This window comes from Bos indicus x Bos taurus, chromosome 9 (genome assembly GCF_003369695.1).
Source record: "Bos indicus x Bos taurus breed Angus x Brahman F1 hybrid chromosome 9, Bos_hybrid_MaternalHap_v2.0, whole genome shotgun sequence".
In the NCBI taxonomy this organism is placed as follows: Eukaryota; Metazoa; Chordata; class Mammalia; order Artiodactyla; family Bovidae; genus Bos; species Bos indicus x Bos taurus.
Window position 1 is genome coordinate 60,781,439 of NC_040084.1, and position 24,334 is coordinate 60,805,772.

General features: G+C 40.0%; 1 protein-coding gene and 1 pseudogene across 5 annotated transcripts in view; one reads left to right on the plus strand and one right to left on the minus strand.

Moving 5' to 3' along the window:
• The window catches only part of ANKRD6 (ankyrin repeat domain 6), a 183,199-nt gene that overhangs the window by 148,806 nt on the left and 10,059 nt on the right, over positions 1-24,334 (minus strand). The gene's annotated exons all lie outside the window — the stretch shown is intronic.
• Positions 52-151, plus strand: LOC113898950 (annotated as a pseudogene).

Here is a 24,334-nt window from a genome sequence, read left to right on the forward strand (position 1 = left end):
CAGCATCTGGTCATAGTTGGGGAATCCATTAAGGTATCACAAGTATAATGCTTGCTTCCACAGCACATATAACTAAAATTGGAATGATACAGAGATTAGCATGACCCCCACGCAAGGATGATAAGCAAATTCTTAAGCAGTGCATATTTTGGGGGGGATTAGCAGATACAAGCTACTATAGATATAAAAGAGATAAACAACAAGGTCTTACTATATAACAAATGGAAGTATATTGAATATCCTGTAATAAATGATAATGGAAATAAATGTGAAAAAGAATATATATGTATGTGTATATGTGTGTGTGTATATATATTCAGATATATATATATATATCTGAATCATTGGGCTGTACACCAGAAACTAACACATAACATTGTAAATCAAGTACATACTTCAATTAAAAAAAAAAAAAGATATCACAGATAAAGCACAAAACAGGATTCACAATACCTAATAAGAATGAATGAAGTAATTTCACTCACAAAGCAAACTCCAAATCAACTCACCAGCAAGTGTCTGGTATATTCAGAAGGGAAAAATAAAAAGACTTCCCAACTGTGTTTATAAATAATATACCTTGTATATGGTAATATAAATATCAACTGATTATAGTTTTTCTTTTAGAGACCTCATGGATGAAGCTTAATTGACTAACCTTAGAGTATCAAATTGATTAATAAAGTTGTTGAAACTTTACCTCTTGGGAGAAAAATATTTTAATAAAGGCAATCAATAGCTTTTTAACATAAAGATCTCTTACAAATTGAAACTTTACAAGAAAGTGAATACTTTCCCCAAAAAAAGAATGGACAAGGAATACAAAGGCATTTCACATACACAGAGAAGAAAAATAAAACAAAAGCTAAAAACATATACAAATGTTCAGTTTTCTTCATAATCAAACAATGAAGATATAATTCTTACCTATAAAATTGAATCTAAAATAAAAAATTAAGAGGGAATTAATTCTGGTGGTCCAGTGGTTAGGACTTCAAGTTTCCATTGCCTGGAGCATGTATTTGATCCCTGGTCAAGGAACTAAGATCTCACATGCCACAGTGCAGCCAAAAAGCAAATTTAGAATAGTCCCTAATGACAAGGGGACAAGAAAACAAACTCTCACACATCCCTAGCGAACGTTTCTGGAGGGCAATCTGGCAATATGTGTCAAAGCCTTAAAAATAAAAGCAAATGCCTTTTGAATCAGCAATTTCATTTCTCTTCAAGGAAAATAGTGAGATGAGGGAGTTCCCTGGTTAGCCTAACAGTTGGTATTCCAGGCTTTCACTGCCATGAGCCCAGATTCACTCTCTGGTCAGAGAACTGAGATCCCGAAAGCTGCACGGCACAGCCAAATTAAAAAAGAGTGAGATTAACGTACAAAAATATTTACCAAAGCATTTCATGTAAAAGTGACAATCTGGAAGCCACCTAAAGCTTCAGCGTAGTTCTCTTCTAGATATAATGATGTTAAAAAGTGTGGGCAAATGCTCATGATACATTATTTAGGGGAAAAGTTACAAATAACATTGAAAGTATGATCTTAATGTTGTCTACAAAAAAAATATGAGGGTATGTACCAACACAGTAATAGTGGCTACCTATAGGTGGAAGCATTGGAGACGTTTATCTCTTTTTCTGCTAATTTTTACACTATCTACTTTTCTTTTTTCTTTTTTTGTCTGTGCAGCCTGGTTTGTTGGACCTTAGTTCCCCGATCAGGGATTAAACCTGGGTCCTTGGCAGCGAAAGCATGGAGTCCTAACCACTGGACCACCAGGGAAGTCCCACTATCTACTTTTCCAATGAATAGGTATTAGTGTTGCTGGCTAAGTAATTTACCCATAACAAAACAGTAAAGTAGATATTATTAGTATCCTCAATTTACATATGAGGAAACTGAGGCACACAGAGGTTACATCACTTGTCTAAGGTCACACAGCTAGTACCTCATAAAACCAGGATTTGTCCTAAATTGCCCTAGCTCCAGACTAGGATCTCTTAACCACTTTGCAATGACACACCTTTAAAAAGTAATTTCAAGTAAAATGTCAGATAATCTATAATTACATGCACTACCAATTCTTAAGGAAAGAGGATATCTTTGTGGGCCAGAATTTTCAGAGCATATTGGGAGACAGGTGGTGAGGCTAGATGTTCTCTCCTGTCTCACCAGGTTGTCCCTTTTTCCTTCAGGTTTTCACTCAAGATTATCTGAAAAGTCATCTACAGTATTTACTCCTCTATCACCATTCTCCCTACCCTTAACACACACACACACACACACACACACACACACACACACAAACACCTTGGCTTTTAGGAATAGGAAAGAAATTTTCAAGGAACTGTCATGGTCTGGGAAGGGAACAGAAAAGTGGTACCAAAGTTTGAGATTTTGAGAATGCTGCGTATGTGCGCACGCATGTGTGTGTGTGTGTGTGTGTGTGTGTGTGTGTGTGTAGCCCACCAGGCTCTTCTGTCCCTGGGATTCTCCAGGCAAGAATACTGGAGTGGGTTGCCATTTCCTTCTCCAGGGGATCTTCTTCCCAACCCAGGGATCAAACACGCATCTCTTGCATCTCCTGCACTGGCAGGCAGATTCTTTTCCACTGAACCACTTGGGAGTCCCCCAGGTCTCCTGGGTCCCCCAAAAATAACTCCTAGAGGTCTTATAACAGAGTAGGACTTTGCAGTGGGGGCAGGGAGGCCTTCCCATATACAAAAGCCCTTCTGAATCCCCTGTCTCTCATTTATAGAAAAGCTGTAGTCTCCTAGGCCTCCCTGAGTCGCGAAAGAGCAGGATTAAGAAGTTAATAATTAAGATAAGAGAGTCACAGAATCTTCAGTTCCTCCCTGAAGGACATAGATAACAGTGTCTGAGGCACATTCCTCAGTTGCTTTGCAGATACTACAACTGCCACCAGAGGGAAAACACTAACCATGGGATGACCAGACTGTAGCCATGACATATGTTGCTCTGTCTTGAGCAGTACTGAGTCTGTGGCTTGCACAATTCCAAGAATAGGCCTCAAGGAAACAGGAACACATCAACCCTAGGGATGAAGATTAACTGTGCTTAAAATAACCACAGTGACGCTGATTCGACTACGCATGACCAGTTTAGAGATGATCGTCGTTGTTGACTACGCTGTTCTGCACGTATTTGGCACCCTCACTGTCAGTGAGCCCCCCAAAATTCTGCTTTAAAACCTTTTGACCCCTAACTGACAACTGGGAAGTGATTAGGGGGAATGCAAGTCCATCATCTCCCCAGGTGCTGGCTTCCTAAAGAAAGCCTCTTTTTTCACCACCTTTGTCTCTCCAACATTGACTCCAGAGTAATAAGCAAGCTGAACCAGAGTTTGGTCCTGGCTCTGGCTAGTAACAGTCTACCTAGACGTATTAACTCACAATCCAGCATAAAATAAAGTATTTTTCATTTCCCTCATAAACAAAAATGTATACTAATTTTCCCCTAAGGAAGTTACAAAGTCATTTAGATTGAAGCAATGTCAGTTCTCAGAAAGGTGTTGTTAAAATGCAAGACTCAGACGTCCCTGGTGGGCCAGTGGTAAGACACTATATTTCCACTGCAGAGGGCACAGGTTTGATCCCTCGTCAGGGAACTAAGATCCAAGGGCTGCATTCCACAGTCAAAACATAGGAAAAAAAATTTTTTTAATTAAAACACAAAAGACACATGACAAACTATGGTGCGTTACGTGTGAATAGGCAAGATTAGAGGACTATTTCCTGTGTATTATGTGACATTCCTGCTCTGGCCTCCAAACAAAAGCCTGACAGATGTAAGTGCTTGTAGATAATATTCTGAGCCATTTAGGACACACTGAGATTTCTGTAAGAGTGCACGGATGATCAAGTTGCAAAGAACTAAAGAAAAGTTTTCTGTGGGTCAGAAGAAAAAATATCACTGATCAATATAAAGCAAGCTCCAGCCATCTGTTGTTCTAAATTAGACACTCGGTCAGGTTACAAAGAAGTGAAGTTCTGCCAATGAAAGTAGGAATTTGGACTACTAGATAAAATATCACCACTAGTGATGAAATTATCTTACTAAAGAACAATGACAGCTTTTCAACTTCAGGGATCAATAATGGTTCTCCTCAGTTACAGTTCATAAAGGAGTATTTTATTCTGCTATCCCAAAGCTTATTAAAGATAAGCCACTATTACTAGAGGACTATGATTTGACACCTAATATAAATTAGATTGACCCATATCTCCAGTACTCTTGCCTGGAAAATCCCATGGATGGAGAAGCCTGGTAGGCTGCAGTCCATGGGGTTGCTAAGCGACTTCATTTTCACTTTCCACTTTCATGCATTGGAGAAGGAAATGGCAACCCACTCCAGTGTTCTTGCCTGGAGAATCCCAGGGACGGGGGAGCCTGGTGGGCTGCCATCTATGGGGTTGCACAGAGTCGGACACGACTGAAGCGACTTAGCAGCAGCAGCATATCTCCAGTATGTAGATACATATTATCAAACATTTGTTTTGCCAAAGGGAACCTAAAAAAGATTGCCTTACCAAGGAATGAGACTAGTTAATATGAGCTCCTTCAATTATAAAGATTTATCCAAAAACAATTTCTATGAAACCCCAAAGACCTCAAATAACAAAAGCAATCTTGAGCAAAAAGAACAAAGCTAGAGGCTTCCCTGGTGGTCCAGTGGTTAAAAATCTGCCTTGCAATGCAAGGGACACCAGTCTGATCCCCGGTAGCAGAAGATGTGACATGCCTCGGGGCAACTAAGCCCGGGCGCCAACACTACTGAGCCCTCCTGCCTAGAACCCACACTCTGCAACAAGAGAAACCCCTGAGCACTGCAACTGGAAAAAACCCATGGACAGCGATGAAGACCCAGCAAAGCCAAAAATAAATCATAAATGAAAGAAAAGAATATTTTTTTAAAAGGGCAAGAGATAAAAAGTGTTGGCAAGGATGCAGAGAAAAAGGAACCCCTGCACATTATTGGTGGGAATGTAAACAGCAACAGTCACTATGCAAAACTGTACAGAGGTGCCTCAAAAAAATAAAAATAGAACTATCATACGATCCAGCAATCCCACTTCTGTTTATATATCTGAAAGAAACGAAATCAGTATCTCCAAAAGATATTTGTACTCCCATACTCACTGCAGCATTTTCACCATAGCCAAAGTATGCGAGCAACCTAAGTGTCCATTAATGGATAAATCGTTAAAGAAAATACACACAACACACAGTGGAATAAATTTCAGCCTTGAAAAAGGAGGAAATCTTGTTATTTGCAGCATTAATGAACCTGGAGGGCATTATGCTAAGTGAAATGAGTCAGAAAGAGAAACACAAATACTGTGTGATCTCACTTTTGCATGGAATCTTAAAACTTTTTAAATTATAAATAAATAGATAAATAGCCAAACTCCTAGAAGAAGAGGTTGCCAGGAGGTAGAGAGTGAAAGCAATAAGGAGAGGTCAGTAAAACGGTACAAACTTTCAGTTATAAGGTGAATAAAGTCTGTGGATCAAATAATGTACATGGTGACTATGGTTGATAACATGTATATTCACTGAGTAATAGGACTTAAACATTCTCACACACAAAAAAGTTAGCATGTAAGGTGATGGATATGGTAATCCTTTCACAGTGTCTATGTATATCAAATCATCATGGTGTACACTTTAAACATCTTACCAAAAAAATAAAGTACAATACCACAACGAAGCTAAAGAGAAAAAAGAAAAAAAGAAAAAAGAGGTGGAGGTAGACAAAATGCCTTATAATGTTAATACTGGTTTCTGATTGAAGAAAGCTTACTGAATCACAATATCATACACCTAAAGCTAATGTAATATTGTAAAACAACTATACTTCAATTAAAAAAGAAAAGAAAAACATAATCATTTTTTACATTTCTTGGCAGAAAAAAAGAAAGCTTATGAAACACCTCCCCTATCTCCTCTCCCAACAAAGACCCCACTAACAGGAGAGAAAGAGAATAAAGATAAGCCACATTAAAGAACAGATCATGGGTGTGTGCTGAGTCACTTGAGTTGAGTCCAACTCTCTGCGACCCTAGGGACTGTAGTCCACCAGGCTCCTCTGTCCAAGGGAGTCTCCAGGCAAGAATACTGGAGTGGGTTGCCACGCCCTCCTCCAGGGGATCTTTCTGACCCTGGGATTGAACTCGCCTCTCTTACATCTCCTGCATCACAGGTGGGTTCTCTACCAGGAGCACCAACTGGAAGGCCAGGAATAGAACACGGAGTGGCCAAAAGCAAAGGAGAGATTTCCACAGGTATGGAAGTCGGAAAGCCAGGGGAAAAGCAGTGACCGCTGTATAGGGGGGAGGGGAAGAAGCCTCAGCTTGGTGTTTACAGAGGGGGACACTTGTTGAGGTTTGGGACTTAGAACCACTTGGTACTGGAGTGGACACAAACCCAAATTGGGGAGAAACTGAAAGACTACATACAGTTGTATGTGGTTAGCGGTGCCGCATTCGCTCTGATTCATGATGACCTCTGTCTCAACGATTTTAGTACTAAAACCTAAGCACATCCACAGAAGCACTCAGGGGAATCTTTCCGGGACTGAGGTGAGGGCAGAGGGAAGACGCACAGGTCCTGGCCAGGCCCCGCCCACGAGCTCTCATCAACGGGCAGTGAGCGAACTACTCGGCTTTCTCTACCAGCCGCTTTTACTCCGCTAAGGTTTCTTTCTGCCTTTATTTCAAGTCCAGTTAAACGGTTTTGACCCAAAATGGCTTACAGAGATATAGAAGTGATGACAGTAAAGGTGCTGCAAAAGTGCCTGAGGCACCATGGAGAAGGCAAAGAATGAAATTTAAGACCAGCACGTAGTCAGGAGCTGGTGGAGGTATCTTTTACACATCACAGGGAAGACTAGATGGTGTCTGCAAGAATTTGTGACTTCAGGGAGTATCCTGCCAAGAACGCATCCAAAGGAATTATGCGTAACCACTTTGTTTCACTGGTGGCTCAGATGGTAAGGAGTCTACCTGTAGTGGGAGACCCAGGGTCAATCCCTGGGTTGGGAAGATCCCCTGGAGAAGGAAATGGCAACCCACTCCAGAATTCGTGCCTGGAAAATCCCATGGGTGGAGGAGCCTGGTGGGCTACAGTCCATGGGGTCGCAAAGAGTCGGACACAACTGAGCCACTTCACTTTACACTTTACTTTATCCTGTTTATGCTGATTCATTTAGCCCTGTCATTTCTCAATTGCATGTTGAGCTTAAAGGGTGGGTCATGATTACAAAGAGTCAATGCCCCAACTCCAGGTACAGAACACTGTCAAACATCTACTCTCACAAGATGGGATACAAGGAGTTTCCTTCAAATTTTCTCATTTTTTATGAAATATTTGACACATATAAAAGATTATGTAATATATTTAATATATATAAGGAATAAAGATCATAATAAAACTCATTTCCTAATTTTAAAAACAGGACACAACCAATGACAATATTCTTTATGTTCCACTCCAAGCATATCCCTAAAGTGTAAGCACTATTTAAATATTGTGTTTTGTTTCTTTTGCCTTTATGATGGTTTTGCCACATAATGTATACAAATTGCCACTGCTGCTGCTGCTGCTGCTAAGTCACTTCAGTCGTGTCCGACTCTGTGCGACCCCAGAGACGGCAGCCCACCAGGCTCCCCCGTCCCTGGGATTCTCCAGGCAGGAACACTGGAGTGGGTTGCCATTTCCTTCTCCAATGCATGAAAGTGAAAACTGAAAGTGAAGTCACTCAGTCGTGTCTGACTCTTAGTGACCCCATGGACTGCAGCCTACCAGGCTCCTCCATCCATGGGAGTTTCCAGGCAAGAGTAATGGAGCGGGGTGCCATTGCCTTCTCCAAATTGCCACTAAATGTATATAAAAAAAAAACAACCTGAATTAGTATCCTCAGAGATTAAAGAATTATAGAAGAAGCTAAAATGAAAAAATAATTAAAGAACGTAAGAGATTTCTTGGAAATAAAACTATTATTGACAAAAAAATTTTTTTAATTCAATAGAAGGAATGAAAGTAAGGTTTAAAAATCTACCAAGAAATACAACCAAAAGACAGAGACAGAAATAGAGACAGAAGAATTTAGCAAAAAGAGTCTCAATTCAATAGGTCTTTTCCATATCAGAAGTTTTAAAAAAAGAAAACAGATTAAGAAGAAAGGTGAATTATCAAAGAAATGATGGAAGAAAATTTCCCAGAAGTGAAGGGCATGAGTCTCTGTATTGAATGGGACAAGCAGTCTGCACAACAAATAGGAAAAACCAATTACATCAAGTGGTTGACGTTTCAAAATTATCCAGATTCATTAGCTGGAGAAGAAAATGAAGTGAAAGTCTCTCAGTTGTGTCTGATTCTTTGCAACCCCATGGACTGTAGTCCATGGGATTCTCCAGACCAGACTACTGGAGTAGGTAGCCATTCCCTTCTCCAGGGGATCTTCCCAACCCAGGGATCAAACCCAGGTTTCCTGCATTGCAGGCAGATTCTTTACCAGCTGAACCACCAGGCAAGCCCAGATAGAGAAGAAAAGATCATTTTAAAAAGACAATAAGATCCATTTCCTTTTCTCTTCTTCCACACCCCTCTGGAATGGATTTGATATATAACTTATAACCATTTGAAGATGTGCAAAAGCAGGTGTCCAATCAATTACACTAAAAGCTTCAAGTAAAGGTTAGAAGTAAACAAGGTGCAATTTATTGCTAATGTTAAGTAGTGGGATTTGGTAAGTTTATAAAGCACTAAAATAAAGTTAGAAGCTACAGCTATAAATAAAAGCTAGTCTTGGAAGGGATCGATGTTCTTCACTTTTCTAGTCCTGTTTCCCACAAGTTGAAAGACCTTATGTTTATATTTTGTGAAGCAAGATACTGAAAACTAAAAACTCATCTTGGTGGTCAATACATTGAGTGCCTGTGTACTTTTCTGTGTTTTAAAATATCTCTACAAATAATTAAAAGGTTCAAATAACAAAAGAGCAAATGGAAGAGTCTGTTGTAGGAATTGCCCAAAGACTACCTTTTTTTGTTTGATTCCACAGACCTTAGTCTATCTCTAAATCAAATGCTGCATATGAAATAGGAAAGACAGACGTGTGGAGCCCACTCCAATCAGGACTTCAGAGTACTGGTATTTCATAAGCAGTTTAGTCATCATAATGAGTCTCTGTGGTTCTATAGCCTACAAGTGCTTTTAGCCTTTACCGGGCAGTCAGTTCACTCCAGTTCTTTACCTCGTAGCACAGAGACATCTTTGTTACTAAGGCAGACAGACATAAGCCAACAGGGGGCTTGTATTACATGTCTAGAAAGAACTGTTCATTATTCACCCATCTCTGCCACAGACAAATTTCAATAACCTTGATTCTGCAAAACAGCCTGATCCCAAGTGAACACAAACACTGCAAACTTCTTTCACTGTATTTTTGAAACTAGCAACCAATCACTTCTAATGAGCCTGTAGAGTGAGGTGGAATACACATATATTAGTTCTTAGTTTTATTTTTATGATATTAATTGTATGGAACTCAGTGTGACAACTACTCAATTTATCAGACAAACTTCCAGGGGTATAAAGATTCAATAACATCATTTCTAATACTGTACTCACAAGAGTCTATACTGGATACTGCTCTCATTTCTGCAGCTGTGTGAAGTCCTGTAAGAGAGTCAAACTATAACACCTTAAGGTGCTTAGACTATTATCATATTTTAACAATGTTCTTAATTTTTCTTTATGAATGAACCCAAAACATCTTTACTTAACACATACTGAATTACGAGTGAATATGGGTTATTAAAAAATTTTTAATCCTATGTGGTATTTATACAATGGAATATTACTCAACAATAAAAGAATGTACGGTTGTAACTGTTGCTTCTTGATCTGCATACAGGTTTCTCAGGAGACAGGTAAGGTGGTCTGGTATGCCTGTCTCTTTAAGAATTTTCCACAGTTTGTTGTGATCCACACAGTCAAAGGCTTTCGAGTAGCCAATGAAGCAGATGTTTTCTGGAATTCCCTTACTTTCTCTATGATCCAACAAATGTTGGATCTTGGTTCATGTACTGCTGAAGCCTAGCTTGAAGGATTTTGAGCATAACCTTACTAGCATGCAAAATAAGTGCAACTGTATGGTAGTTTAAACATTCTTTGGCACTGCCCTTTTTCCTTTGGGACTGGAATGAAAACTGATCTTTTCCAGTCCTGTGGCCAATGCTGAGTTTTCTTGAGTACAGCACTTTAACAGTATTATCTTTTAAGATTTTAAATAGCTCAGCTGCAATTCCATCACTTCCACTTGCTTCGTTTGTTGTGATGCTTCCTAAAGCCCACTTGACTTCACACTCCAGGATGTCCGTCTATGGGTGAGTGACCACACCATCATGGTTATCTGGTCATTAAGACCTTTTCTGTATCGTTCTCCTATGTATTCTTGCCACCTCTTCTTAATTTCTTCTGCTTCTTTTAGGTCCTTAGCGTTTCTGTCCTTTATTGTGCCCATCCTTGCATGAAATGTTCCCTTGGTATCTCTAATTTTCTTGAAGAGATCTCTAGTCTTTACCATTCTGTTGTTTTCCTCTATTTCTTTGCATTGTTCACTTAAGAAGGCTTTCTTATCTCTCCTTGCTCTTCTCTGGAACTCTGCATTCAGTTGAGCATATCTTTCCCTTTCTCCTTTGCCTTTCACTTCTCTTCTTTCCTCAGCCATTTGTAAATTTTAAAGCATTAGCATTTGCTTTATATCTGGACATAAGTTGATTTAATAAAGGCATGAATCTCATACTTCATACCACAAAATCACTTAGTATATATATATAACTATATGTCGTTCTACAAACAGCACATAATAAAAACTGTAGCACAAATTTATAACCTTTTATAAGTCATTTCATCTCACACCAATTTTACTCTCTCCTATCAACTGATACACTCTCCACACTACTCACCTTCACCCATGTTCAACTTGCTGCTGCTTCTTTATAGTCTTCCTGCTTCTTAGCACATGCTCTTCTGTCATTTCTAGTAAAATATCCTACTTCACATAAAGGCTTATGTGATATTTGAAACTCCCACATTTTAGAGTTTAGGATTCATCAATTAAGATAAGTATCTCAGGGGACTTTCCAAGTGGTCCGGTGGTTAAGACTCCATGCTGCCAATATAGGGGGCCAGGGCTTAGTCAGAGATCTAAGATCCCACAGGCCACACGTGGTGGCCAAAATATTAAAAAGTTTAAAAAAAAATTTTTTTAAAACACCAGTATCTCAAGTTGAAGAAAAATCTACTAATAGATGTATTTGGATAATGGTTTTAGACAAACATAAAAACTGAGAATAAAATGTTATCTTGAAAACTCTTAAAAATATTAACTCATTAAGCACAAAGTAGACATTTAGTAATGTTTAACTTTGATGACATACCTTGTAAGATATGCAAGCATTTGAAAGGTACTGATTTGCAAACAGGTTTCCCAAAAAGATGACATTTATCCAACTTATGGCAGGCAGTCCCCAAGATCCATAGCTCCTATATTCATGCCCTTGTGGAATCCTCTTCAACAATGAATCAAGACTGGATCCATGTGACCCATAGAACATGGTGAAGATGACAATCCACTGCAGCTTCTGTCTAGATCCCTTGGATTACTCACTCAGGGGGACATCAGCTTCCATGCTGTGAGGACATTCAAGCAGCCACACAGCAAGAACTGAGGGCTCCCACCAACATACCATCCCCAACATGCCAGCCAAGTGAGCGAGCATCTTAAAGTAGATCCTCCTTGCCCCAAATTCTCAGATGACGATAGCCCCAGCTACATCTGTCTGCAGTCTTACTGAGAGACCAGAGTCAGAACTTCTCGGCTGAGTCACTCTCTAATTCCTGACTGACAGACTTTGATAGACAATCAATAATTATTGCTGTTTTAAGCTGCCAGGTTTTAGGGTGATTTGTTATAGAGCCTTAGTAACTAGAATGTAACCTAGGCCTAATTTTCAGTGCTGTCCTTCATGAGTGATCTTGACTCTTGATGAAAAATGTATGTGATTATGGTTCATGATTTATGTAACCAGCAGTCAAGAAGCCCATAAGATAAGTAGTAAAGATTCTGATAGATAGCAGTAAAGAAAAGAAAGGAGTAGCATATGTGATGGGCTGAACTGTGTTCCCCACAAAATTCACATGAAGCTCTAACTCCCCATACTAAGGAGGTGGCTGCAATTGGAGACACGGCCTTTAACAAGGTAATTAACTTAAAACAAGGCCATGGAGGCAGGCCCTAATAGGACACCATTAGGTAGGACACCAACAGGACTGGTGTCCTTATAAGAAGACAAAGAAACACCAGGAGTTCACATGGACAGAAAAAAAAATATGTGAAGACACAGCAAGAAGGCAGCCATCTGCAAGCCAAGGAGAGAGGCCTCAGGGGACACCAGATCTGCAAACACCTTGATTTGAGACATCCAGCCTCTAGAACTGTGAGAAAAGAAATTTCTGTTGTTTAAGCTACTCAGCCTTTGGTTGTTATGGCAGCCCTGACAAACTAATACAGAGGGGAAACTGAAAGTGTTCGTCGCTCAGCCACGTCTGACTCTTTTGCAACCCCCTGGACTATAGCCCACCAGGTTCCTCTGATGGAATTCTCCAGGCAAGAATACTGAGTGGGTTGCCATTCCCTTCTCCAGGGATCTTCCAGACCCAGGGATCGAACCTAGGTCTCCCACATTGTGGGCAGTCTTTACCGTCTGAACCAACAGGGAAGGCCCCCAGAGGAGAAACCCATGGATTAAAAAGAAAAAAAGACTTAGAGAACGTAACAAAAGCATTTTAAGGAACAATACTAAATCACAGTACCTAAAGATGTACACTTGGATAACAGAGGTACAAAAAAACACAAGGAAGTGATTACTATAACAAATAATCCAGGCAGCCTACACTTTACACGTGTAGGCTGCCTATACATTCTAACATTCACTATTTCAGGCCCCACAGATTAAATTATACCAGTCCTCTAACAACACAGTTCCAATCTCACTTACCACCATATATTAACTTTGAGAAACTGCATGAGGTACCAATTTCACTAACAGCTCTCCGGTCTACAAATCACTGTGTAATTAACAGAAGTGCATCACAATTAGTGACCAACCGCATCACATCTTTAAAGTCTGCCTGATTGGTCACTGGTCATTTGTTACTCAGTTCACACAGACAACAAACCATGTAACGGTATTGTCTCCTTGTCTCCCAGTGAAAACTCCACCTAATAGCTTACCAAAATGAACTATTAAAAGAGGGAATCAGCCAACAAAGAAGAAAGTGAAGCCAAGAAATGAAAAGTGGTAACATCAGAAGTGAAATTTGAATGGAATAGGACAGAGTCACAAAATAAATGGCTGACCAGGGTAAGTTGACACAGCTACCACCTGAAGACTCCAGGTGTGAACCCAGAGGAACTGGCTTCTGATCACCATAAATTAGGCAAGTGTGGAGATGAAAGAATGAAGAAATGACGGTGCAAAAACTTCGCATGAACGGAACTCCTGCAAACACTTCACGACACTGAAAGCGCAAACGATAAAATATTAGAAACTGATCCAAACTTCGACAGGAGCATGAAAGTTAATCAAGCCATAGAAAAGATGCTTGTTGTAGATGCAAACTAATATACAGAGGATGGATAAACAAGATCCTACTGCAGAGCACAGGGAACTATGTTCAATATCCTGTGATAAGCCATAATGGGAAAGAGTATGAAAAAGAATGTATACACATATATACACGTGTATATAGGGCTTCCCCGGAGAAGGCAATGGCACCCCACTCCAGCACTCTTGCCTGAAAAATCCCATGGACTGAGGAGCGTGGTAGGCTGCAGTCCATGGGGTCGCTAAGAGTCGGACATGACTGAGCGACTTCACTTTCACTTTTCACTTTCATGCATTGGAGAAGGAAATGGCAACCCACTCCAGTGCTCTTGCCTGGAGAATCCCAGGGAAGACGGAGCCTAGTGGGCTGCCGTCTATGGGGTCGCACAGAGTCAGACACGACTGAAGTGACTTAGCAGCAGCAGCGGCAGCATTGGGCTTCCCGGTAGCTCAGACAGTAAAGAATCTGCCTGCAATGCAGGAGGCCTGGGTTTGATCCCTGGGTTGGAAAGATCCCCTGGAGAAGGGAATGGCTACCCACTCCAGTATTCTTTCCTGGAGAATCCCATGGACAGAGGAGTCTGTACATGTTTGCATGTATAACTGAGTTCCTTTGCTGTCAGAGAAATTAACACAACATTGTAAATAAACTATACATCAATAAAAAAAATTCTGAAAAGTTGCCTGTTCTGTACCATAAGTTATAGTATGGGAAAAGGCAAACCAAACTACTTTTGATAAGATTTTACAAAGAAAATAAAAGTCTAATATTCAATGTTGCTAATGTTTTAAATTACAGTGTACCAAATTTTGGTATTTTTAAATTTCCCTATACAATTGTAACAGACAGTAAAATAGTTTTTAATGTTTTGGCCAAACATTTAAAGGTCCTACTAAAATAGAAATTTTCCCCACTGATTATTAAGATAGCCTATCAGGGTTTCCTTGGTGGCTCAGATGGTAAAGAATCTGCCTACAATGCAGGAAACCCAGCTTTGATCCCTGGGTTAGGAAGATCCCCTGGAGAAGGAAATGGCAACCCACTCCAGTATTCTTGCCTGGAGAATCCCATGGACAGAGGAGCGTGGAGGGCTATAGTCCATGGGATTGCAAAGAGTCAGACACGACTGAACAAATAACACTAGGGATCAGGGTTTCAGCATGCTCTATTTCCTTTATAGCACCACAGCTCAGGCAAGGGTGTCCTGTAGTTAATTTGGAGGGAGAGAGGGAGTTATGATTGAGATGCAGCCCAAGGAGGGGCTTCTGGGGTGACTGGCAAAGTTTGATTTCCTGACTAGAGTGGCTGTTATAAAGGTATTTGGCTGATAATAATTTATTAAGGTGAAAAATGTTTTTGTGACTCAAACCCATAGGGGCAGGGGACTAGTGAATGAGGACCCATCTGAAGCAGTGGGCCATTGGTCACCTTTCTAAAAGAAAAGAAAAGAAAAGCCACAGAAGTAAGAAGGTGACTTGGCAGAAGGCACAAAGGCTTTGGTCAGACGTGAAACTGGAACCTAAGCGTCCTGGCAGCCAGGTCGCACTCTTCTCTTTAAAGCCTGCCAGTCTCCCATGAAGCAGACTTCTCCTGAAGTGCATCTGTACTATCCATTCCCAGGAGAGGTCATTCAGCCAGGTATGGATGTGGAGGCCTGGGGCTTTAAGATACATTACCTAATGCTAATCAGAAAGAAAAAGACAAATACGTAAGAAGGCAGAAAGTCATTGACCTTAAAATTTTTCTTCCTGAATTATTGTTTAGGTAGAGATTAGGCTTTGCAGAGATCAGTAAAACAGTTTGGCCTCCCTAAACCTAGGGCAACAATACACTCAAACTTAATGAATGCCATTTATTCTGTGGGGCTGAGACAGTGCTGCTGTGGATTTATGGTGTCTGGTTGTTGCTTAATCACTAAGTCGTATCCGACTCTTTTGCAACCCCATGAACCATAGCCCACCAGGCTCCTGTATCCGTAGGATTTCTCAGGCAAGAATACTGGAGTGGGTTACCATTTCCTTCTCTAGGGGATCTTCCCAACCCAAGGATTGAACCTGTGTCTCCTGCATTGGCAGGCAGGTTCTTTACCAATAAGCCACCAGGGAAGCCCCATGGTATCTGGTTAGGTTATAATCAATACTTGGCCATTCCTTTCATTTTTTTTTAATTAAACAAAAATTTTTATTTTATATTGTAGTTGATTAACAATGATGTGTTAGTTACAGGTGTAGAGCACATTCAGTTATACCTGTACAAGCATCCATTCTTTTTCATCTTTCCTTTTAGATTGATTACTATAACACAGAATTTTTCCCCTCATTTAAATACCCTAACAGCCCCTGACATTTCTTTTTTCATGCAAAATCCATCATGGCTTTTATCGGCTTACTGATTTGGGGAATATGTTTTCTCTCCACTGTATGCACAACTTTTATTTGTGCATAACAAAAAGTATGCCTTATATAACTGAGATATCAACCTCCATCCAGTTTAGCTGGCTAGTAAATTCAGAGCAAATACTCCAAGTCTCTTAAGATTTACCTGCTTACCCTCAAAGTTAATGTCTCTGACATTAAGGGAATTCCAAAGGCAGGGGGAGAGAGGCGTAATAAGAAAGTGCACAGACATCCTGGGGCAAAATCTGGTAGAGTATTTCATGTTCTATTTTTAGATGCACAAAAGCATGGTCACTTTTAACACAGCCAGTCAGTTATAACCACAGTGTTAGTGTTTATGAGTCATTAAATACCAAGGGAAGAATTTAAATTTGTGAATTCTGGATTTAAAAAGACAGAAATGCACTAAGCATCAAGACAGTTAGCTTTTGGTATATCAGAATAATCAATTTTTAAAGACGGAAGCCTTATTTTTTTTTCAAAATGGCCTTTTCTCAAGAGTTTAGTAATAGGAAGGAAAGAAATTCTGGTATGGAGAGAGAAATTAAACCTGTTGCATATTTTGTAGGGAAGAAAAGGAATGATCTAACATTATCATTTTAATAAAAATAGAAGGTGGCTATTTACTTAGCAACCTTTTGAGAATCTTATTCCTCTATGGTATTCCTACGTTCTAGGCTCCCTTAAAGAGGGTATATTTTGAATGATTAGTAATTCTGATCATATAGTAAATATCCCAAGTCTAAGGGAACTCATTATTGAAAGGAACCTTTGATAATCTTACACAGGATTCTTTAAATCCTTATTAGCATATGTTTTTGAGCGAAGTTTCCCAAGATTTCTCCCAACAGGAAGGTATCTAATTAGCTGCAAGTCCCTCATTGGATGATAAAGTGTTTACTTTTCTTATATTTCAAAGTACAAAATACCCTGGCTTACATCCAATCAACCATCCAGGATTTATTTCAGCAGGGAGCAAAGATGAAAAATGTTTCAAGGCACCTGACCCTCAGTTTGAAAACTGCTTTTGAATAGCAACACAGCTCCACTCATATTAAATATTGATAGTGCGAGGTTCTTTGATTCCTCAAGTTTTTATTTTTCTGGTTTTTGTTTTTGGAAGTTTTTTTGAGGGGGGGGTCCTCACTTTTTCCCATATGGTATAAAAACCCAACAGGTACCAGGGGATTTTGCTATTATTCATGACTGGCTTTACAGCTCTTTACTGTACTAAGTTTTTGAACAGCAAATGGAGGAAAACAAAGGCTTCAGTGAGCAAGCCGTTCATTAAGTATCAGGTAACCTAGGACAATACATTCTGGAGATTAAGGAAATTATAAATAATTAAATAAGCATCCGTTCCTAAAGCACCTATAAAACACCTGCACTTAGGTTCTTCCTCTCATGCTAACTTCTTCTGCTACTTTTATTTTGATTTTAAAAAGAGACAGCTAACCCAGGGATTTAATGCTAATTTTAGCCTTAATTTGTTCCCTTTTAGCATCAAGAGGCATACGGAGCTCCAATGTAAACCAGTCACTTTTTCTGAAGCCCCAGTGCCAACGTCCCTATCATTATTTCTATTTGGAAGCAAGGCACCAGATGGCTGTATAGGTGCGGTCAGGCAGTGAATGATTTGATTTCTATGATAAGCCCACGGCCGGGTCTCTCTGCACGTGTTCAGAATGCTGATGACTAATGCCACTGGGCATTCCCCTCTCGGTTCCAAGCTCTCCTATCTAGCAGGCAAGGCTTCAGTTCTGGGGTGAGTCAAGAAGCATATTTGGAGCTACCAGAGAAACTATTTTTAGGGACCCAAAGACAAGTTGCCACAAGGGTCTGAGTTACTTAAGGTCCTCCATCAAAATCTGGGGTGCTTGTTACGCATGCATCTCCCTGGATCTGCTGAATCAGGACCCCGAAGAATCAGGGTGGACATCATTGAACTGTAATAGAGTTCCCAGATGATTCTTACGCATGGTGAGCTAAAAACGGACTGATCTAAAGACTGGAAGACAGACTAGCAGATTGGTAACTAGAAGATCAATTGAGTCACTTACGTGAGATCACTTAAAATCTACTTGAGATTCCGGATAGGTAGGTTTTATTATCCCCACTATGATGGTAAACTGTGGGCCAGAGATTAAGTAAATCCTAACTAGGATTCCCTTCTCCAGGGGATCTTCCCAACCCAGGGATTGAACCCAGGTCTCCTGCATTGCAGGAAGATTCTTCACAGTCTGAGCCACCAGGAAAGCCCATAGAAGCAGAGTCACCTCAAACCAAGTTATACTGATTTTTAAAGTATTTTATTTTTACTTATTTATTTATTTGGCTGCTTGGGTCTTAGCTGTGGCATGCACGATCTTCTAGCTATCTTTAGTGCTGACATAGGAAATCTTAATAGAAGCATGTGGGATCTATTTCCCCGACCAGGGATGGAACCAAGTCCCCACGAATTGGGAGTTCAAGGTCTTAGCCAGTGGACCACCAAGGAAGTCCCCCAAATTATACTAATTTAAGTCTAGTGAAAGGGTTAGCAAACTTATTGTAAAGGGATAGTAAATAAATACATGTTGTGGGTCATGCGGTCTCTACGACAATTACTCAACTCTGCCAGTATAGTGTGAAGCAGCCACAGACGGGATGGAAATCAAGGGATATGGCTATGTTCTAAAAAATTTTACAAAACAGGGAGTAGGCTAGACTTGGCCCATGGCTATAGTTTGCCGACCTTTGGTCTGCTGCTGCTACTGCTAAGTCGCTTCAGTCATGTCCGACTCTGTGTGACCCCATAGACGGCAGCCCACCAGGCTCCTCCATCCCTGGGATTCTCCAGGTAAGAACACTGGAGTGGGCTGCCATTTCCTTCTCCAATGCATGAAAGTGAAAAGTGAAAGTGAAGTCGCTCAGTCGTGTCCAACTCTTAGCGACCCCATGGACTGCAGCCCACCAGGCTCCTCCATCCCTGGGATTCTCCAGGTAAGAACACTGGAGTGGGCTGCCATTTCCTTCTCCAATGCATGAAAGTGAAAAGTGAAAGTGAAGTCGCTCAGTCGTGTCCGACTCTTAGCGACCCCATGGATTGCAGCCTAACAGGCTCCTCCGTCCATGCGATTTTCCAAGCAAGAGTACTGGAGTGGGGTGCCATTGCTTTCTCCATCCTTTGGTCTAGTACATCTTTAATTCCAATATGGCACCATAAAATATAATTTTTTTTAAATTAGGTTGATATTAATTCCTCATTTAAATGCTTTCTTCTCTGCAATCACCCTCTATTTTTTCAGTCTTTTAACTTTATTGAGGCTTTCAATGGCTAAGTCAAAAATCTCTTTGGGTAAATGCCACATTATATTTGAAAATATGTGGGTTATTTTCAAATATCTCTTGATACTGATTTCTAACACAATTTCACAGTGCTAAGAGAACAGACTCTGTATGATTTCAATACCTTTAGACCATGAAATTTTTGCACCTTGTTTTATGCCCTGGATATGTTCCAGTGTCTCCTGGTTTATAGTCTATGGGAACTTGAACAGAATTTGTATCCTACTGTTGTGTAAAAATTATATAAATCTTAATTATGTTGAATTGGTTTGTGGTGCTTCTAGGTCTACTATATCCTTCTACTTTTCTGTCTATTCATCCTACTAATTTTTGAGAGTTTGATATTGAAACTCCAACTAAAAATCTTTATCTACTTAAAAAATAATTGTAATATATAGTGGAACTATATGTTACTTTGTTCTGTATTTTCCAAGTCACCCGTAAATGTATTATCATACTTTCATAATTTAATTCTTTTAGTTTTATTTATGTATTTGACTGCACTGGGTCTTAGTTTTGTCATGTGGGATCTAGTTCCCTGAGCAGGCATCGAATCCCAGCCCCCTGCATTGGGAGAGTGGAGTCTGAGCCTCTGGACCACCAAGGAAGTCCCATACTTTCATAATTTAAAAAAGAAAATTATGCAAAAAAATTAGGACCTAAAAGGTGGTAAATATTACTTATTGGCACCACTTCCTTAAGTAAAACAGCCTAATCTCAACTACAAACAGATAAATGAAACGTTACTACAGGCAGACCTCAAAGACGCTGTGGATTTGGTTCCAGACCACTCAATAAACTAAATACTGCAATAAAGCAAGTGACAACAGTCTTTTGGCTTCTTTAGTATACATAAAAGTTATGTTTATACTACTCTGTAGTCTATTTAGTGTGCTATAGCATTAGGCAATGGCAACCCACTCCAGTACTCTTGCCTGGAGAATCCCAGGGACAGAGGAGCCTAGTGGGCTGCCGTCTATGGGGTCACACAGAGTCGGACACGACTGAAGCAACTTAGCAGCAGCAGCAGCAGCATTATGACTTAAAAATATACATATGTTAATTTTAAGTATTTTATTTATTTAAAAAGTTTAAAATAGTTTATTGCCAAAAAATGCTTATCATCATCTGAGTCTTCAATGAGTCATGATCTTTTTGCAATAGTAACATCAAAGACCACTGACCACACATCATCATAATAATGAAAAAATTTGAAATATTGTAAGAATTACCAACATGTGACACAGAGACACAAAGTGAGCAAATGCCACTGGAAATATGGTGTCAATGAACTTGCTCAATACAGGGTTGCCACACACCTTCAATTTGTAAAAAAAAATGCAGTATATGTGAAGCACAATAAAGCAAAGAGCAATGAAACAAGATATGCCCATATGCCCGTATAGTTGGTGTAACTACTAATTTGTGGACCACTTTCTCTATGACTCCAAGTAGGTACTGGGATCTTTCACATGATATTTTATTAATCCCTCAATATGCTCCATTTCTAGCTGTCAGATGCTGGATATAGTCAAATGGCACCCTCCAAGGCACAAAATAGTTTCAAGTAAATAAATACGGCCAAATCTTACAACTTTAGTTTCCATTATATTGTCACGCTGCTTATTTACATCAAGCCAAATGCCAGGCTGGATGAATCACAGGCTGGAATCAAGACTGCTGGGAGAAATATCAACAACCTCAGATATGCAAATGATACCACTCTCATGGCAGAAAGTGAAGAGGAACTAAAGAGACTCTTAATAAGGGTGAAAGAGGAGAGTGAAAAAGCTGCTTAAAACTCAACATTCAAAAAACTAAGATCATGGCATCTGGTCCCATCACTTCATGGCAAATAGAAGGGGGAAACGTGGAAGCAGGGACAGATTTTATTTTCTTGGGCTTCAAAATCACTGCGGACAGTAACTACAGTCATGAAATTAAAAGACACTTGCTCCTTGGAAGGAAAGCTATGACAAACTTAGCGTATTAAAAAGCAAAGACATCACTTTGCTGACAAAGGTCTGTATAATCAAAACTATGTTTTTTCCACTTACTACTAGTCATGTATGGATGTGAGAGTTGGGCCATAAACAAAGCTGAGTGCTGAAGAATTGATGCTTTCAAATTGTGGTGCTGAAGACTCTTGAGAGTCCCTTAGACTGTAAGGAGATCAAACCAATTAATCCTAAAGAAAATCAACCCTGAATATTCATTGGAAGGACTGATCCTTTGGCTACCTGATGCGAAGCGCTGACTCACTGGAAAAGACCCTGATGCTGGGAAAGACTGAAGGCAAGAGGATGAGATGAACTCAACCAACTCAGTGGAGATGAATTTGAGCAAACTCCAGGGTATAGTGGAGGACAGAGAAGCCTGGTGTGCAGTCCACGGGGTTCCAAAGACTCAGACATGACTTAGTGACTAAACAACAACAACAAAGAGCAAATAAGTAAAAGCTGCACTTAATTTACGACTGTGTAATATATCACATGGTGAAGACTGCTCTTTTTTTGAAGAGGAAAATTTTCATACTTGCCTATTGCCAGCAGCTGGAAGTAAATTATTACAAGAAAATTCGTGAACCCAATGAGACATGCATATTCTTGTTCTTGGCTAATCTTCCTCTGTTCCATCTTTCTCAAATGTGCAATTCTCTAGGGAGTTGGATGACTCTGAATAAATAAAATACACTTCATTCCCTAATAAATGTATGAAACTAAATGGTTTAATCCTATTTCTATTTACTCAAGAATTATGACAAAATTGTTTCCTGTAGGAAGGTCTTACCCACACCTTACACTACAAAAACATAACACTTTATATATAGCTGTTTGGAAAGTGAGAAATAAATCATATGAAGCAGTTACACTGAACTGACCAGTTAAAGACTAGCATGTTAATATAAAAGATGGCTACTTAGCCATCAACGAGCTCTGTTCCCCTTTTAAAGTATATCACTATTGCTCAGAAGCAGCTGTCCACCAAGGCACATGTATTTCCCAGCCTCCATAAATTGAGGTGGGGATTTGAGCTGGTTCTGGCCAATGGAATGTGAGTAGAAGTAATGTTTTTACTTGCTGGTGGAGGGAGTTATTCTGGTATGACTTTCCCACCCTCTCTTCACCCCTGTAGTGAACTGGAAATCACCTTGTTCATGACGGTATAACAAGATGGAAGGACCCTTTATCTGCGAATCACTTGAAGAAGAGCTAACCAGGAAAGCTGCCGAACCAGGAATAACCTATTTGGACTTCAGGTTAGATGGAAGTAAACTTTTACTGGCTTAAGCCACTGAGATTTGGAAACATTTGTTACAGGAGTTAGCCTACTCTAACAGAATATACTTGAGTTGAATAAATGAGTCAAGTCACGATTTATTGAAGGATTTCTAAGATGAATGCAAAGATTAGAGAATCACATGTATAAGAAAAACTTGCAAGTTACAGTTTTTCCCATTTGTGCAATCCATTTATATGAGTTAAAAACCAGTCTGAATGACTGGGGAGTTCTCTTTATTAAATAAATTCTGATACCTAACATCTTTTATAACAATTCAGTTCAGTTCAGTTCCGTCGCTCAGTCCTGTTGCGACCCCATGAATCGCAGCACGCCAGGATTGCAACAGTTCACCTAAACCACTGGATACTCCACAAGGTAGAATGTATTGTATGATACGTTTATAATACATTTGTAACACAAAGTGTAGTGTAAACCAGAAAACAATCTGAAAATTAAATTTGCATGCCCCAGGGCAGAATCTACTGAACATCAGTCATTCAGAACCACTTCCTGAGTTTTCCATAGCTGTGTACCTCAAGTATTATTTTCTTCCTATTTTTCCAGCATCACTGACTCAATGGACATGAGTTTGAGCAAATTCTGGGAGACAGTGAAGGACAGCGAAGCCTGCTGCTGCTGCTAAGTCACTTCAGTTGTGTCCGACTCTGTGCGACCCCATAGACGGCAGCCCACCAGGCTCCTCTGGTGCGCTGTAATTCATGAGGTCGCAAAGAGTCAGACATGACTTAGCAACTGAACAATGACAATTTCTCCAGAGAGTCTGAGTCCCACTCAGTCCCACTCAGTTCCACTTCTGCCCACTGGAGACTTGAAGATGGTTTACTCTGGGGCCACTTAAGGATCCTGGAGTTTGTAGGACACAGGAGAGAATGGCTGGAGACTCAGGGAAAAGAACTATTTAGGCTTCTCCCAGGTTTGAACAGAAAGAAAGCCTCTGGAGCCTGGTAAGGGGAAAGATAACACCAGAAAACTGAAAGGGGCTAAGACACCCAAGTGAAAAAGCTTGTTATAGGGTGGGAAGAGCTCTATAAATTATATTTAAATTATATTTTCTTGTAGTGCTTACTATTTTGGGGTTAGGGAATCATTTGAGAATATAACGAAAGTTATGGAATGTTTCCCCTTTCATATATACAAATGAGCATTAAGTACTCACACCTAAATTCTAGAAGCTGTCAGAGCCTTTGCAGTCCATCGGTCCTGAACCTCAGGTTAAGAATCCCTAGTTTGTTGTTGTTGTTTAGTCTCTAAGTCATGTTCAACTCTTTGTAGCCTCTGGACTCTTACCTGCCAGGCCCCTCTCTCCATGGAATTCTCCAGGCAACTGGAATGAGTTGCCATTTCCTTCTCCAGGGAATCTTCCCGACCCAGGGATTGAACCCTGGTCTCCTGTATTGGCAAGTAGATACTTTACTGCTGAGCCATCAGGGAAGCCCAGGAATCCCTATTATAGTGGGAGATTTAAAAGCTTCTCCTCAGGTTGATACAGCAATCTACTAATAAATAATGCAGACTCTTCGCTATGCAAGAGAGAACACAGCTATTACTTCATCTCTTCTCCTATGACTGGGGATAAGGAGGAGGAAAGAAAGAGAGGTAATGTCAC